This window comes from Oratosquilla oratoria, chromosome 27 (genome assembly GCF_046742065.1).
Source record: "Oratosquilla oratoria isolate Oo_2021 chromosome 27, ASM4674206v1, whole genome shotgun sequence".
In the NCBI taxonomy this organism is placed as follows: domain Eukaryota; kingdom Metazoa; phylum Arthropoda; class Malacostraca; order Stomatopoda; family Squillidae; genus Oratosquilla; species Oratosquilla oratoria.
The window spans coordinates 46,725,108-46,732,607 of record NC_134803.1 but is presented as its reverse complement, the minus strand read 5'-3'; the positions used below and the strand labels follow the sequence as shown (position 1 = coordinate 46,732,607).

The 7,500-nt window shown below is 46.6% G+C and overlaps 1 protein-coding gene across 9 annotated transcripts in view; it reads right to left on the bottom strand.

Annotated features, from left to right (window-relative positions):
* Positions 1–7,500, bottom strand: part of smg (sterile alpha motif domain containing protein 4 smaug) — a 588,244-nt gene that overhangs the window by 110,492 nt on the left and 470,252 nt on the right. Inside the window, exon 1 of one of the 9 annotated variants that reach the window (XM_076210533.1) lies at positions 6,296–6,464. The exons of 7 other annotated variants lie outside the window; for them this stretch is intronic. The gene's annotated coding sequence lies outside the window, so the exon portion shown is untranslated. Of the gene's footprint in view, positions 1–6,295; positions 6,465–7,500 lie in introns of those variants that run through there. One more of the 9 variants, XM_076210536.1, reaches the window with a different exon arrangement.

Genomic DNA, 7,500 nt, shown 5'->3' with positions numbered 1-7,500 from the left:
GAGGAGGCGAGGGGGACGAAGAGGAAGGAGGGAGAGGGGCGAGGGAGGAGGAGGAGTGGGAAGGAAGGAATAGGGGAGGAGGGGAATGAGGGGAGAAGGGGGGGAGAGAGAAATGGGAGGGGGGAGGAGAAGGAGGAGGAGGAGGAGGAAGGGCAAGAGGAGAAGGGGGAGAAGACGACGAGAACGGGGAAAAGAGAAGAGGCGGAGGAGGAGGAGGAGAAGTAGGAGGAGGAGGAGGAGGAGGAGAAGTAGGAGTTGGAGGAGCAGGTGGAGGAGGGGTGTGAAGGAAGAGGAGGAGCAGAAGGAGGAGGAAGAGAAGGAGGACTAGAATAAGATGCAGGAAGAGGCTGAGGAACAACAGAGAGAATAAAGAAGAAGAGGAGGAGGAGGAGGAGGAAGAGAAGGAGGATTCTATTCTAAAAATAGAAAGAAATTATTCACGATGCGGATGTCCGTTTGTGTAAACGTGTACACATGTGTGCGTATGTACACACGCAATTATATACATTTACACAAATAACCCTTACCGTATGAAACTAACCTACACACACATGCGCACGAAATACAGATACATACATATACGAACTAGCACATACACACACACACACGGACACACACACGCACACACACACACACACACGAAACTAATTCACCAGCAAATACGCAACCAACCTACACACACACATACACACGTACACATATACGCACACGCAAGCAAACATATCCATACATACACGCGCAATAAATCACACTTACAATATATACGTAATCAACCCCTACACATACACACACAACCGTACAACACCATGTCACAACCTGACACAAACTGATCAGTGACACTCGTGACGTCTCATACGACACACGACGCCACAGATCTGACACAGCCCCTCGTCGTGTCAGGGCGTGTCTGGCACAGCGCGTGTCAGCCCAAGCGTGCGTGTCAGATGAAGTGTGACACTAACTTTTTCTGACACGAGATCAATTCCTTGTTCTAAAGTACAGAAGAACAGGTCCTTATTCTGAAGAACAAAAAATATGAACACGAGAAAAGTTTCTTGTTCTAAAGAACACGATAACAGTTCCGTGTAAGAACACGAGAACACTTCCTTGTTCTAAAGAACAAAAGAACAAAACCTTGTTCTATGGAACACGAGAACAATTAGTTATAAAGAACACGAGACCATTTCCTTGTTCTAAACAACACAAATATTTCCTAGTTCAATAGAACACTAGAACATTTCCTTGTTCTAAAGAACACAAGAACAATTCCACGTGTTTGAGACTGGACACTGATTTAACTCAAATAAGCGAAACTTTCGACAGTTACAGGGTTAGCTTAAACCATTTTAGTTAAAACGCAGTGGCCTACTTTATATATTTTGTCAAAGCTAAACCCAAAAGGTTTTGTTCATGTATGGGAACAGACGAGTTTCCACGCGATAAACTTCATATAGTCTATTCTGGCTAACCACAGACGATTTTATTCAACTGAGAACCCCGGGCACGAGTGACATAAAGCCACAAATATTATCTATAATTTATATATTTTATTCTAGCTGCCATCAGGTGATTTTTTTTTCCACCAATTAGGGGCACGCGCTTCGGCCACATCGTGTGAGTACAATGTCACAGCTCTCATCCGGGAGGCTAATCACTGTCGGTCACGTGTCCCGCACGTGATCCAATGCAGTGATGTTAAATGACACAGCCATATGCGGAAAGCCAAGTTTCACTCTGAGACACAATTTAACTAAAGACTGAACGACACAAATCCGATAGACGTCGAATGGAATGTGACGCGGTCTGGGTGGCACGCTCCTGGGGTGCCATGACACGATCTGGCACGAAGTACATGACGCGGACGATGTGCCATGGGCCCGTTAAGACACCATGGTCATGTTTTGTGTTCTTATATAATTATAATAATAATAATAATAATAATAATAATAATAATAATAATAATAATAATAATAATAATTATTATTATTATAATGGTTACCCCTTTACAAAGGTGAAAGGGCATTTTGTGCATGCGTATATATATATATATATATATATATATATATATATATATCTATATATATGTGTGTGTGTGTGTGTGTGTGTGTGTGTGTGTGAGTGTATGTGTGTACGTGATTCACTATGGTCTTGGATCACGTGTTGGACTCGTGATCGACAGCTATTTCCCTCCCGGAAGAGAAGTGTGTGTGTGTGTGTGTGTGTGTGTGTGTGTGTGTGTGTGTGTGTGTGTGTGTGTGTGTGTGTGTGTGTGTGTGTACCCATGGATAGAAGCGCCGGTTATGGGGACCAAACTACGATTCCTTTGGCTGCGCCGCCAAGCGATTTTATTCACACGAGACGAAACCCACGACCGGAACGAAAGAATGACAATATCACGTGACAAAGCGTCACGCGAGTGTCATGACACACGAAGAACATAGGGCCCAAGGTGACTCATCATGCGACAGGTTCCCTCTTTGTGACACGCAGTGACAAGATGGCACATCGTGTCATATTACGACGCACGAGGACGAAGCGAAACGACACGAATATCCTCAGAATTAATGAGAAAAATAATATCTTTAAAACGATGACACACCCCAAGCGACACAAATATGACACACATAATGACACGAGATCACGTGACACACTCTCCCCGTGTCACATTTCCGCTGACACAGTAGGGAGTGTCACGATTCTAACAGTTTTCTGACACAATGAAAATATGACACACGGAGACAGAACACAAAAATACTATATGACACGCAATACAACTCCTAATGACGGTCTGACACACATCGGCGCCTTTAAATTGCTTATGTCACAAAAACATGACACGAAGTTATGACAACTTGTGACAATGACCCAAAAGTGATTTTTTATTTACAAGAGGGAGGGGAGATAGATGTAGATAGAGAGCGAGAGAGAGAGAAAGAGAGTGGAAGATGAGAAAGAAAAAAATATCAACCCCACACACACACACACACACACAGAGAGAGAGAGAGAGAGAGAGAGAGAGAGAGAGAGAGAGAGTGATAAGACAAAAATATCCATACACACACACACACACAGTGAGAGAGAGAGAGAGAGAGAGAGAGAGAGAGAGAGAGAGAGAGAGAGAGAGAGAGAGAGAGAGAGTGGAAGATAAGACAAAAATATCACCCCCATACACATACGCGCACATACACGCGCGCGCACACACATACACACACACACACACACAGAGGGGGGGAGAAAAAACAGAGAGTAATGGTTCAGTTTATAAGCTACAAAAGACACACACCAACGTCACGAGCAGCTTTCCACCTCCCGTGAATCATCACAACTGTGGCCATTACCGTAGCTCTCTCAGTGTCACATCAGTGATGACACATTAGCCATAAAAAGTGATTGATTCCTCCCAGGCAGTCGCCCTTACCATCCTTAAAAAGTAGCTCAAGGATTTCATTATTTATCGTCTCGCATTGGGAGTGTGTGTGTGTGTGTGTGTGTGTGTGTGTGTGTGTGTGTGTGTGTGTGTGTGTGTGTGTGTGTGTGTGTGTGTGTGTGTGTGTGTGTGCGTGTGTGTGTGTGTCTGTTTTGCTCAAACCTAGAAATATGTTCTTCAGAACATTGAGTAACACTGATAACATGAACTAAAAGTTATTTCGCTGGTGCGAGTAGGAGGGGGAGAGGGAGGGGAGAGGAGGAAGGGAAGAGGGAGGGGGGAGGGAAGAGGGAGGGCGGAAAAGGAAAGTGGGAGAGAGAAGGGGAGAGGGAAGGGAAGAGGAAAGGGAGAGGGAAGGGGAGAGGGAGGGGAAAGGAGAGAGGGAAAGGGGAGAGGGAGGGAGGAAGTGGAGAGGGAGAGGGAGAGGGGAGGGGGGAGGGGAGAGGGAGAGAGAAGAGCTGAAGGAGAGAGAAAGGGGAGAGGAGAAGGGGAGAGGAGGAGGGGAAGGGGAGAGGGAGAGGGAAAGGGGAGAGGGAGGGGGAAGGGGAGAGGGAGTGGGGACGGGAAGAAGGGAGGGGGGAATGGGAGAGGGAGGGGGGAAGGGGAGAGGGAGGGGGGAAGGGGAGAGGGAGGGGGAAGGGTAGAGGCAGGATAAAAAGGACGGGGAAAGGGGGAGGTGGAAAGGTGGGGGAAGGGGGGAAGGGAGAGGGACAGAGGATGGCTGTATGGAAGAGGGAGGGGGAAGGAGGAAGAGGCACTGGTTAGGGGGGACGGGGGGAGGAGAAGAGGGAGGGTGGAAGGTAGATTCATAACATGAACGCAGTTAACCACCAACCTTACTCCGTCAACTAATCCCATAAAACTTAATGCGCCTTTGTCCACTACCTCTTCCTCCTCCTCCTCCTCCTCTTCCTCGACCTCCTCCTCTTCCTCAACCTCCTCCTCCTCCTCCTCCTCCTCGACCAGGTGTACCCTCAGAAACCCTAATTCCCTAATTAGCGGTACATGCACAACGTTGATAAGAGGGCAGTATAGTATGAACTGAAATGCGGGTACCCACATGTAAAAAAATAATAATAAATAAATAAATAAACAAATAACAATAAATAAACAAACAATAATAAGTAATAATAAAAACTAAGTAAAAAAAAAAAATTAAATAATATACCAAATCGGCATGACCACTTGTTACACTCTTCCCACACCCTAACCAAGACGCTTTCTTTACAATCTCCTTCAGCCTCGCATTCAAGCGAGAGGACCCAGACTTTTGGGCGAGACTGTACCGGGTACCTGTACAGGACCTTCTAACGCCATATACGAGGTACTCCCTCCCTCCCTCCCTCCCTCCCCAAGCCTCCCACCTCCTACTCCCAACCCCCCACTCTAAGTCCTCTCTCACTTTCGTTGACGATCACTCTCTCTCTCTCTCTCTCTCTCTCTCTCTCTCTCAGGCTCCGTTTTCTTTTGCCTTTTTGGGCCTTCCAAGTCCAGTCGTGGGCCTTTACAAAGGTCGACCAATGACACATTTGAGAGACCTTTTTCCGCGTCAAACTTCACCATGTGAGACACACACACACACACACACACACACACACACACACACACACACACACACACACACACATTCCAACATTTTCCTTACATAAAAAAAAAGAAAAAAGTAGAAAAATAGACTTCATGGGTCCACTGAGGTAATACGCCTAGAGACGCTTCACGGCTGACCACCCGCTCCCGTGCAGTCTCGGAAATTAACCCTTTCCCTGCATGACGATTCGTACAATGGCTGCCGCCTGGTGATTTCATTAAGCAAAAGTTTTAAACACACCTCAACCCTTTCACCAGTTACTTATACCTTCATTCTGGCTGCCGCCAGGCGATTTTATTCGATCGAGGGAACACTCTCCTCAATCAAAGGGTTCAACACACGATCGAACGTAAACACTTGAGTTCGATGAAGTGGTACATAACACATATCCCGAGTTCGAGATATGGGCACTGATGTTCTTTGTGGTCTGTTCATTTGAACATGACGGAATTGTTCTCGGGGAATGAAAATAATGTTAATTGCAATAACAATCTCGGCGAATTGTCCGAAAAAAACAAAAAAACAAAAAATCGATGAACGTCCCCCAAATGAGAGCAATTCCAGACTTGATATCAGTCCTTTCCAATGGCTCCAGTTGCAGTACTTCCTCGATCACACTAAATAAAAAAAAAAAATAATAATAATAATAAAAAAATCCACGGCAGCATGACGAAGTTTTTGATAAGTCACCATCACCTACACGATCGAAGACACAACCTTCAAGAACCACAATATTCGACACAAACTTCACAACATCTGTTCTTACATATTTTCTTTGTTCTGTTCACTGTCCACTTGAAGACCTGTTCACTGTTCACTTGTGGTCTTGTACACAGTTCACTTCCATGACGATGTCAGAGATGTCCAACAGGGTTAATAAAACCTTCATTTGTATTCAAAACCCGGGATGACTCGAGTTACGTCCAAAACCCTCGAGTTACGTACAAAACCCGAGGTGACTCGAGTTACGTACAAAACCCGAGGTGACTCGAGTTACGTCCAAAAACTCGAGGAAACTCCGAGTTACGTCCAAAGCCCGAAGCGACTTGAGCTACGTCCAAAATCCCGAGGAAATTCCGAGTTACGTCCAAAGCCCGAGGTGACTCGAGCTACGTCCAAAGCCCGAGGCGACTCGAGCTACGTCCAAAACCCCTAATTTACGTACAAAAACCCGAGGTGACTCGAGTTACGTAAACCCGTTCAGAGTCGGGGACCAGGACGGGATCACACACACACTCGCACACTGCACAGACGGAGACACAAGTAAATGCTGGGCGCACCTGCGTTTCTCACTCGACACTCGGCTCGCTCCTGGACAAGCTGAGCAATTTTTCCATCGGCTCCGTCTCAAGGTGACGAAATGAACGGAAACGGTACACGCACAAACACACACACATACATACACACACGCGCGCACGCACCCGCCCCGTTCGCCGTGGCGAGAGAGAGTGAATGAGACAGAAGATGGCGGGGGCCGGGTGGAGGGGATCAGGAGGAGGAGAAGGAGGAGGAGGAGGAGGAGGAGGAGGAGGAGGAGGACGTGGAAGACTTAGTGGAGGCTGACGGGAACGGAGGAAGGCTAAGTGGGAGGTGATGGAGGTGGGAGTGAAGGTGGAAGGGTGTGGAAGAATGTGGAGTTGGTGCTCCTGCTGCTGTTGGCGTCTGAGAAACCTGTTGTAGACGCACATGCACGCACGCACGCACGCACGCACGCTCGTGTACGCCACACAAATAAACCCACACAGACACACACAATGATTCTACCCATATCCATATCATAATTATGCCAGTTTTCATTATACTCTGTCCTATTTTCATCCGAGGGCTGGCTTCGACCCACGACCCTAGCAGACTGAATAGGCATAAGTCTGACTTACCCTATATTTTATTCTGACTGTCGCCAGGTGATTTTATTCATCTCCGTGGCACCCATCACCCCATATAAGGTCATGTACCAGAACTCCTTTGTAATCAAGTTTCAAGGAAATTCCCAGCGTTACAGAGCTTTGATGATATTACATATTACATAAATTCTATGTAACCTGTATCAAACTGACCTACACTTGCACGGACCAAATGGTCTCTACAAGATTGGAAATAGATTCTTCTTGGCCCGACACGGCTCGTGCACTAGCCGCACGCACCCTTCACCAGGAAGACAAATGACGTAGGTGCTGCTCCAGCTGACGCCAAACAATTCCATTCAGCACAGGGGTCCTTTGTGGTCAGTTTGGACCAGGCGTTCATTTTTGGACCACTGGAAGGGGTCCTCTGTGGTCAGTTTGGACCAGGCGTTCATTTTTGGACCAGTGGGTCATTTTTTGACCACTGGTTCATTTCTGGACCATTAGTTAATTTTTGGACCAGTGAGTCACTTTTGGACCACTGGTTCATTTCTGGACCATTAGTTTATTTTTGGACCAGTGGGTCAGTTTTGGACCAGTAAATTTTTGGACTACTAGGCAATTCTTGGATCAGTGGGTAA